Raw genomic sequence first — 9,054 nt, 5'->3', positions numbered from 1 at the left:
CTACCACGAAGGGTCATCGAGGGACAAAATCATGTATTCGAAGGCAACATTCGAGGGACTATGATGATTTAATCGAAGGGTCTTTGCTAAGGGTATCCCCACATTCGCGGGACATGACCGTAATACCATAATACCGTAAGGCAACAAAGAGAGGTCCAAGATCACATATTCAAAGGCAATATTTTATAATCAATTAGGTAATTAGGATGAATCTTCGCATTATAATCAATTAGGCAATTAGGATGAATCTCCACAGGGGTATCCCACAAATAAAGTGGAATACCTAGCAAGCTACCTTTTCCAGGAGTATGTGAGCCCTTACAATATTCAGCAAACAGGTCAGAATACCAAATCAGGGTGCAATCGAGAGTTGCACCAAACCAAAAGGAATCACAACAGTAATAATGTCAGGTAAACCATGCATGGTTACAATAAAACATGTCAGATTAGCAAAAATCAGAACAGAAAAATCAGCGACTGTCATGTTCGCGGCTGCCTCGCCCAGCGAGGGCCTGGCGAACCCTCGCTACATGTTCGCTTAGCGATGTGCTAACGAACGACTGCGGGTTTTGAATTTAAGAACAGTGCGATCTCAGCAAGCTCCACACCCTATGGCATCCATTACAGAAATTTTATGGTTAAACATTCAAGATATTTCATACATATTTAAATCCACATGCAAAGCCTAAGATATATTTATAAATTCAATCATAATACCACATGTAAATTGGAAGCATAAAGCGGTAGTGGTAGTGCAAACCTGTTTGCAATTGAATTGCAACGTTGAATTGACAGATCACTCCTAGGGTTGGTGCCAGATTGAGTTGGGCGGAGGTAACCTTTGTGCAGATGAGTTTCCTTCGGGGTTTCCTTTAGGGTTGCTCTGAATTCTCTTGGTTAGCCTCCAGGGTTTGCTGTCTGTGTGGGTTTGTGCTTCTCCCTCTCTGTCTCCGTGTCTGTTTCTGAATGAGGTCTTGGTATTTATAATAGTTTTTGTGACCTAATGGGCTCAGAATGAAGCCCAAAATTTCTGGTATTCGCAAGCTTCGCTAGGCGAGTGATGCAGCGAAGAGTTCGCTAGGCGAATGATTTGGCTCGCCTAGCGAGCAAGCCATTTTAAGTCCTTTTCTGGATTGGGCCACCTGTGTGCCGGGCCTTTGTTCCTTTAAGATCAATGCCTTGAAAAATGAGTTAGGGTGCCTTGAAAAATGTCTTGCTAGATTAACGGGCAAATTTTGGGATATGACAAAGACTCTTGTTTGAAGAATTTGATTCAATCTCTTGAGATTGAAATGAAAAAGGCTGAGGAGGAGGCTGAGAAAAAGAAGGTTAAGACTAATGAAAAATCAGAAGAAAAAGTGAAGGAAGATGGTTTCACTCATTAGTTTAGATTTGATTGAATTCAATAAATCAAAATAATGTTTTTAAACTTTTTATTAAAAGCATAGTTATGTAGTATATGTTTGAATGTTAGAATATGATTGTATTAGTTGCTTTATAAAATCATCAAAACATTGTCTTAGATTATTGAAAAAGTTAGAAATAGAATATACTTTTAAGAGTTTGTATGAAATGAATTTTTATTTATGTATGTGTTGTTTTAAACAAAACATAGTAGGTGATTGGAATTTCAAAGTCAAATCACTTTTTTATTATGCATAGTTTCATCACCACCCACCAGCAAAGTATATAATGTTTAGGAGTGCATGTGAACGCCATTTTATTTATAGTCTATGATGACTTAAATCAAGTATTGTATGTGATGTATATAAGTTGAAAGAGACCTTTTAAATTAACATTATAATAACTCGTTCTTTTTGTCCACATCAAATAGTTTCTTAAATTAACATTACAATAAGTTGTTCTTTTTGTCCACATCAAATAGTTTTTTATTTTAACATTTTATAACAGAAAAAAAGGGAGAAAACTTTGCTCCAATAGCTTTTGGTCATGGAGATACGGCTTCTAAGAAATGTTATTTTATTTTATTTTGAGATTCCAACATTCAAAATATAAAATACAAATATAATTTTGTTTTTCTATTTAATTGTGCACTGAGATGAGTTTTTTTTAGTGTGAATAAAGAATTGTCCATAGTAAAGCACATTTGAATTAACATCCTGTCAAAGACCGAAAGCGTACTAGTCGTTTAAAATGGATTTAGTGTGTGAAGTGGTGTGGTCGTTCGGATGAGAGTTGTTAGCTGCCCGAGTGAATGTAAGTCTCTAACTCATGAGATGTCCATGGATATAACGGCCAAATGGTATTAAAGAGGGAAACAACCGAATGGGAGCCCTCTATACCCATATTTTCCATGATGGGGTTTATGGGATCCAATCTTACTTGAGGAGTTTCTCATTCTCTCACTATTGTACTTTTAGCGAGTACAATTGATGCCCATCATGGGCCCGAGTAAAACTATCATAGATCAGACTCGTATTTACATCAGAAACAGGCTCAACCACCATCCTTGAGATGGTAGAAACATGAGGTGTCACCTAAGCCGACAACAACCCAGAAAATGACCATTGGATCATAGTTGAAATGCAAGTTGCTATGGAAGAGTTGCGTTGTCACAACCAAACTCTGGAGGATAACAATATCAACCTCTAAAATCTACAACAAGAGGTCGAGTTGCCTTAGGAAATCATAAGCATGAACTCTTAACCTCTCTCAACGAGATTTGAGAGGCCACCGTCTCTGAAAATTCAAACCTTCGTTGATAACAAAGTTTGATGGATGGAGTAACCCTCGGGAGCATGTCTCCTTCATCAACACTCAGATGGTTATCACTGGCACCAAGGACTTCTTAAAGTGCAAGTTACTTTCTAGAAACTTTATGAACCTCACGCTAAGGTGGTACATGAACTTACCTCTCCTTTAGATCATTGCCTACCAAGACCTATTGAAGAAATTAATCCACTAGTTCTCTCCAAGCAAGCACCAGAAAGTGTTAACCACAAGTCTTTTCAATGTCTGCCAAAGGTCCTTTGAGTCGCTTGGGAATATCTCGTCCGCTTCAATAAATTGACCATTAAAGTCATACATCCGAAGCAAGAAATGTTTGTAGGAACGTCCCAAAATGGTCTGAGGGTTGGACACTTCAAGCACAATTTGATTGTATCATACTTTGTTTTTCATTATTCACTGACCAAAATACCAAAAATATGTCAATGTATAGTTTGTTGCTTTTGTGGGTAGTGTGTATGCTCACCTATGCTCCATCAAGCTCATATCTAGGGTTTAAGACCCTCAGTGCAAGGAGTGTAATCAAGAAATGGTTCACATTGGCTCTAAGCATCATATATGGATCCCCATGATCTTCACATGTTATTTTGATCAAGAAATCATTAAGAGTTTGGAGTTGGTTTGCCTTGGAAACCCTAATTCATCTGGGTATCTTATGTGACTTCTTCAACAAGTTTCCTTAACAATTGATCAAAAATTTCAAGAAATACTTCACATTACATCATATTATACATATATGATCCTCCATGAGTCCCAAAAGTCAAGAGAATATCAAGCTAGCAAGTTGGTTCATGGTGGTTGATCAGAGAAAGGCAACTAGTCAAAACTGGGGTTCCCTAGACCCTATCTCCTACAATATTTGTCATATGAAAATGATTCCAAGAGAAACGTGACTCCAAATGACATTCCAAACAAATTTCATGTTAAGGGAAAGAGCTATTTTTTGCTTGGAAAATCATTTTTTATGATGAAAGATCATAGGTCATTTTGTCTGAACCCTAGTTTGGAGGTCAACTTTCCAAGACCATAACTTGCTGAATTTTTATGATGTGAAATCCATTCAAATTGCTTGATATAATTCAAGATGTCTACTTCAACTTTTATGTTTGGAGGAAGTGCAAAATAAACTTGAAAATTCATGTGCTAAGAGGAAACATTATAGGTCATTTTGGGCCGAAACCATTGAACAAATGATTTTACTAAACTTCTAAAATGCATAACTCCTTCATGCCAAAACCAAATGAGGTAAAATTTGTGACCAAATTGAATAAGTTTGAAAGATCTACAACTTTTATGCAGGAACCTTTATCATTTGAAGTCCATATAAAAAGTTATTCAAGGTGGAAGAAGTAAACATTTGACTTGGGACTTAGAAAATTTTCAAATATGTTTGATTTCCCAAACCTCCACCTCAAAATTCATCATGATCCAAACTTCAAATGAAAAAATGTTCAACATTAAAGTTGTTCCCCTTGATCTCACCTTTCCTAAAATTCCAAGATAATCTCATTTGGCCAAAGTATGAGGGACTTGCGCATGATTCCATTGTGGGAGTATTTTGGCAAGTTTTATACTTAAATGATCATTCTTCTTTGCATGCTTCCACATGATGAATTCAGTACATTTTGCACACGATTTGGAAGTGGATTACATCACTCCTTAGGCCTAAGCCATTGCTCATGCAGCCATGCAAGAAGCTTTCCAAATTTGGCCAAAATTCAAGTGGTGCAAAAATCAAATGCATTGCTTATTTAAACAAGCTCAAGGCTTCAGAATCAACATCAACACCTTGCCCAAGCTTTGCTAGACTGATTCAAACCCCCACTGCCATAGAATTTCTGAAGATTTCTCTTAAAATCGAGCTTGAACTTCATCTTCTGTTTGGAAGTTCAAACTCCAGAAATTCACTTCCCTTTTCATTTTAATTGGTTTCTGCAAGCAAGAGGAAGAGAAATCAATCAAATCCAGATCAAGATCAAGTGGAATTGGATCAACTCAAAGGTGATTTTTCAGAAACTCCATCTCTTCGATTCTCTCTCAATTCTCCACCAGTCTTTGTGATTTTGGTTGTCTGAAGTCCTATCAATGTAGGCAAGAAGATTGAGTTGCTTTGAGGTCAAATCGAAGCAACTCGGTTCATGATCCTCAAAATTAAAATTCCTATATCTTTTCATATACTTGGAATTGGACAAAATTGAGGCCAGATTCGAGCTCCTGAGCTTTTTTTCTTTAAATCCATGTCCTTGTTTTTCATTTTGGTGATGGTTGATAGTGGATCAGTCTGGTGAGGTCCACCGGAGAAGAAGACCATAGCCCTAACTCCGGTGATGTGTTGTCACACATCTCAACCATAGGATCCAGTTGAAATGTTTTAATCTTGTGCGTTGCTTCTGATTACCACGCGTGTGGGACAGTTGACTAGAGAACATATGGAACACGCGTTTCCAACCTTCTGATCTGCCACCTCAATTAATGAGGAAGATCATATGACTTTTTTTTTGAATTTTTTTATTATTTCATTTAATCCATTAGTTTTAATTAATTCATATCAATTTCATTTTTAATCCAAAAAATATGGAACTTTCACCAAACATTTTCAAATATTTTCCTCTTTCAGTTTATGAACTAAAATTATTTTTTGGATTAATTTTGATATTTTTCATGAATTAATAGTTTTGTGCATATTTTTAATTGTTTAAAAATACTTCTGACTTTTCAAAAATTATGAATTTTTTTGTCTAAGGTCCTTTGACCTTGTTTGACCTAGGATAATTCTCTTGGCCATTTATTTGGTGTTTTGAAGAGATTTTAGGTTTTTGATCAAACATAATTTAATTTAAATGCATTTTAATTTGATTTTTAATTGATTAATTATGTAGAAATTATGTTGAGTCGTTCATTGACTTGTGAAGTTTGATTATGTGTTTGGGTCTTGGTCAAGGTTGATTTGACTTTTGTTGGATTAAAATCATTGGATTTAGGGGATTGATGAAATGTACATTTCATCTCCCAAAATGAATGAATGATTTTAATTTGATAAAACTCCTCCCATGATCAATTTGTGTTTGTCTCATCTCCCCTCCCTCTTCATCTTCAATCTCATTCTATCCCATCCCTTTCATTGACCAATGAAGTCTCAATATCCTAAGGCTAATTGGCTCATCAATAACTTCATGTTAGATGAACAAAACACAAGTATGGATGAGATTAGATCCATCCTTTGATCATTTTATTTTTGTTTGTGGTATGTTTTAGGATTATGGTTCACTATACCATATCTGTAACATGCATTAACACCAAAAAAATTATTTCCCGGCCTCAGATAGTTGTGACTTCTACATAAGTCCAATTACGATTGCTTAACATAGCGCTAAAATTTGACCCAAAAGGCATAACATTCTAGTAAGTGAGATTTTAAGTGTCCCCCCTTTCATGGTATTGTGTGGAAACTTGGCCTTTTTTACTTCCTTTGGAAGATGTCTTGGTTCAAGGATCCATGCTTGTGAATAGAGGGTTGAGTATTCGCCAAAGAATGACTTAATCAATTGAAAAGCAAAACTCTACTAACTTCCAATCAACTAACATTTGACTAACTTTTATTATTATTGCTTTTAATTTCAAGTCATTTACTTTATAAAATTTAAATTCAAGTCATTTACCATTCCATTTGCCATTTTACATATCATTTAACTTGTTTATGTTTATGTCATTTTCACTTTGCTCACTTGAGCCATATATTGTGATTATATATATTTGTTTGTGTATCTTGTTTGTGTTTGTGATCTTAGGACCTTAAAATACATAATAAACAACAAAAACCCTAAAAAATATTTGTGTGGATTGTTGGATTTGATCTGAGCCTTGGACTTAGAATTAGGCAACATTCCCTATGCAAAAGGACTTGACCAATATCAACATTTCTGAAACGAAGTGATTGTGATTTTATCTCTCATATGATACAAGTATTGGGATCCACTTGAGTTCATCTGCTATATGGTCTTGATGTAAATGTTACTTTGAACCTGTGTCTAATGCCTTATTATGAGCCATTCAAGGAGTATGTCATCTGATACATGGGAAGATTAAGAAGAAGACTATGAAGTTTCTATCTTGGATGTGGTTATCTTTATTTGATTCCTTGCTCTTCATATTGCTACTTGCTTATTGATATTGCTTGATTTAAAGTCCAAAGGAAAAGTGGTTTTCTATATGACATTCTTGTCTGTTGGATTACATCACATTGATCAGATCTTTTCAACACTTAACTTTTAATTTTTGCTTAGTATGAGTCTCTTCATATCCTCCCATTCTTCTTAAATTTCAAATATCTCCCCCCCTTTTTAAAATCTTCTTTGCTTGTGATTTCTAAACTTAGACCTTATTGCAAATTAGAAACTTTGGCCTTATGTCATTGCATGTTAAACTCCTTTCTTAATCAAACTTGTAAATGAACTTAATAATATTGACTTGAAATTTCAAAAGACAAAAAGAACTAACACTCATCTAAACTCTTTTAGGCCTTTTTGTGCCTCTCTTAAAGTTAAATTTTTGTTAAAAGTAATCCACTCATTTTGAAATTGATACCACGAACTACGAGGTTTTGATCCCTCATTTTTATATTGGTACGTAGGCACAAGTCCGAAGGTCTTGTCAAACACAAAAATATAATTAATGAATTCTCTTATCATCCCCACACTCTATTTATCGCAAACATCTTTTATACCAAAACACATACACACATAAAAAAGGGCTCCCTAGGAGTACCTATGACACTTTGGGTGCTAACATCTTCCCTATGTGTAACCAACCCCCCTTACCTGTAATCTCTGGCATTTTATTAGTTTTGATTTGAAAACTTCTTATCTTTGGGTTTTGTTCGTACTTTTCCCTTTTCCTTTGAAAACAATAAAAGCGCGGTGGCGACTCTGGTTTTATCGACGTTAAGTTTATCCATAGATTAATGGTCATGAATTTGCCGCTACACTTGGTACCATAGATTTTTGTTCGATCCAGGGATACGTGTTAATTGTATGCTTTATTTTTGAGAAATGCAGTAACAAATTCTGTTATGCAGTCTGGGCTAGAGAAAAGTGATAGAAGGATTTTTTTTGCTTGTGGAAAGTTCAAGTCAAAGATTTATTGATACAATTAAGATTACAATAGGTTCAAGATTATGTCAGTTGTGGAAGAGCTTCCCGCCAACAAGGAAGTTGCACCATAAGTTTTGAACTTAGCTTTTGACATGTGAAATTCTTTGAGTGGTTTAACTTCAAGTGAAATTTATTTTTCATGATAAAGTATATGATTGTCATTGATGACAATGTAAAATTCTTGAAGTTATTTATCTTCAAGTGAAATATATTCTTCATGAGAGAATATGATAGTTTTTTAAAACTATGATTGTCGGCGAATACAATGTGAAAATTCTTGGAGTGGTATAACTTCAAGTGACTATACTCTTTATGGTGGAGTATGATTATTGGTGAAGACAATGAAAGTTGATGTATTACTTTCAATCAAGATGGAGATTGTTGAGTTTGGTTGAAAATATACATATTAATACTCTTTATGATGGAGTATGATTGTCGGTGGAGACAATGAAAGCTTATATATTATTTTCAATAAAGATGGAGATTGTTGGGGTTGGTTGAAATTATACATTTTGAAGAAGTCTCACATCGTTTAGTTTTGTGAATGAAGAGAGAGTCCAAAACTATATATAAGATACAAGTTATTTGAAGTCTCACATCTCTTAGTTTTGTGAAGAAAGATGGAGTCTAATGCTATATATAGGATTCAAATATATTCATTCTAAGATGCACCAGTCAAAAGTAATTTAAGCTTGTATTTGTATTTCTTTGTTATCTTATACTCTTGTGTTAGAGTGTTGTGAGAGGTACTTAAATATTTGTTTTGGAGGGTGTGCGTGTACTGAGGGATCCGAGTTAGTTGAGGCTATATCATGTGTTGTAGCAATTTTCACATGGTGTTATTCTCTGCTTGTCTATTGACAACGGTCGTGGTTTTTTCTCCGATTTTTGGAGTTTCCACGTTATGTTCTTGTATTTTGATTGTGTTTTTTTCTTCTCTATGCTTTGATTGTTTTTTCCAGCAATCTGAACCTATAAAGATCTCCCTAGATATCATGACTATTCTAACAAAATATTTGTATAAAATGTCTTTCTATGTAACCCTCTTCATCAAATTAAATCCTCAATTTCTTAGATAAAATTACAACCGAAAAATATTTGATTGAATGTTAAAATACTTTTGTGACAACTATTATACCATGTGTCTAGAAACAAA

This window comes from Lathyrus oleraceus, chromosome 1 (assembly GCF_024323335.1).
Source record: "Lathyrus oleraceus cultivar Zhongwan6 chromosome 1, CAAS_Psat_ZW6_1.0, whole genome shotgun sequence".
Taxonomy (NCBI): domain Eukaryota; kingdom Viridiplantae; phylum Streptophyta; class Magnoliopsida; order Fabales; family Fabaceae; genus Lathyrus; species Lathyrus oleraceus.
Note: the sequence above shows the minus strand (reverse complement) of the source record.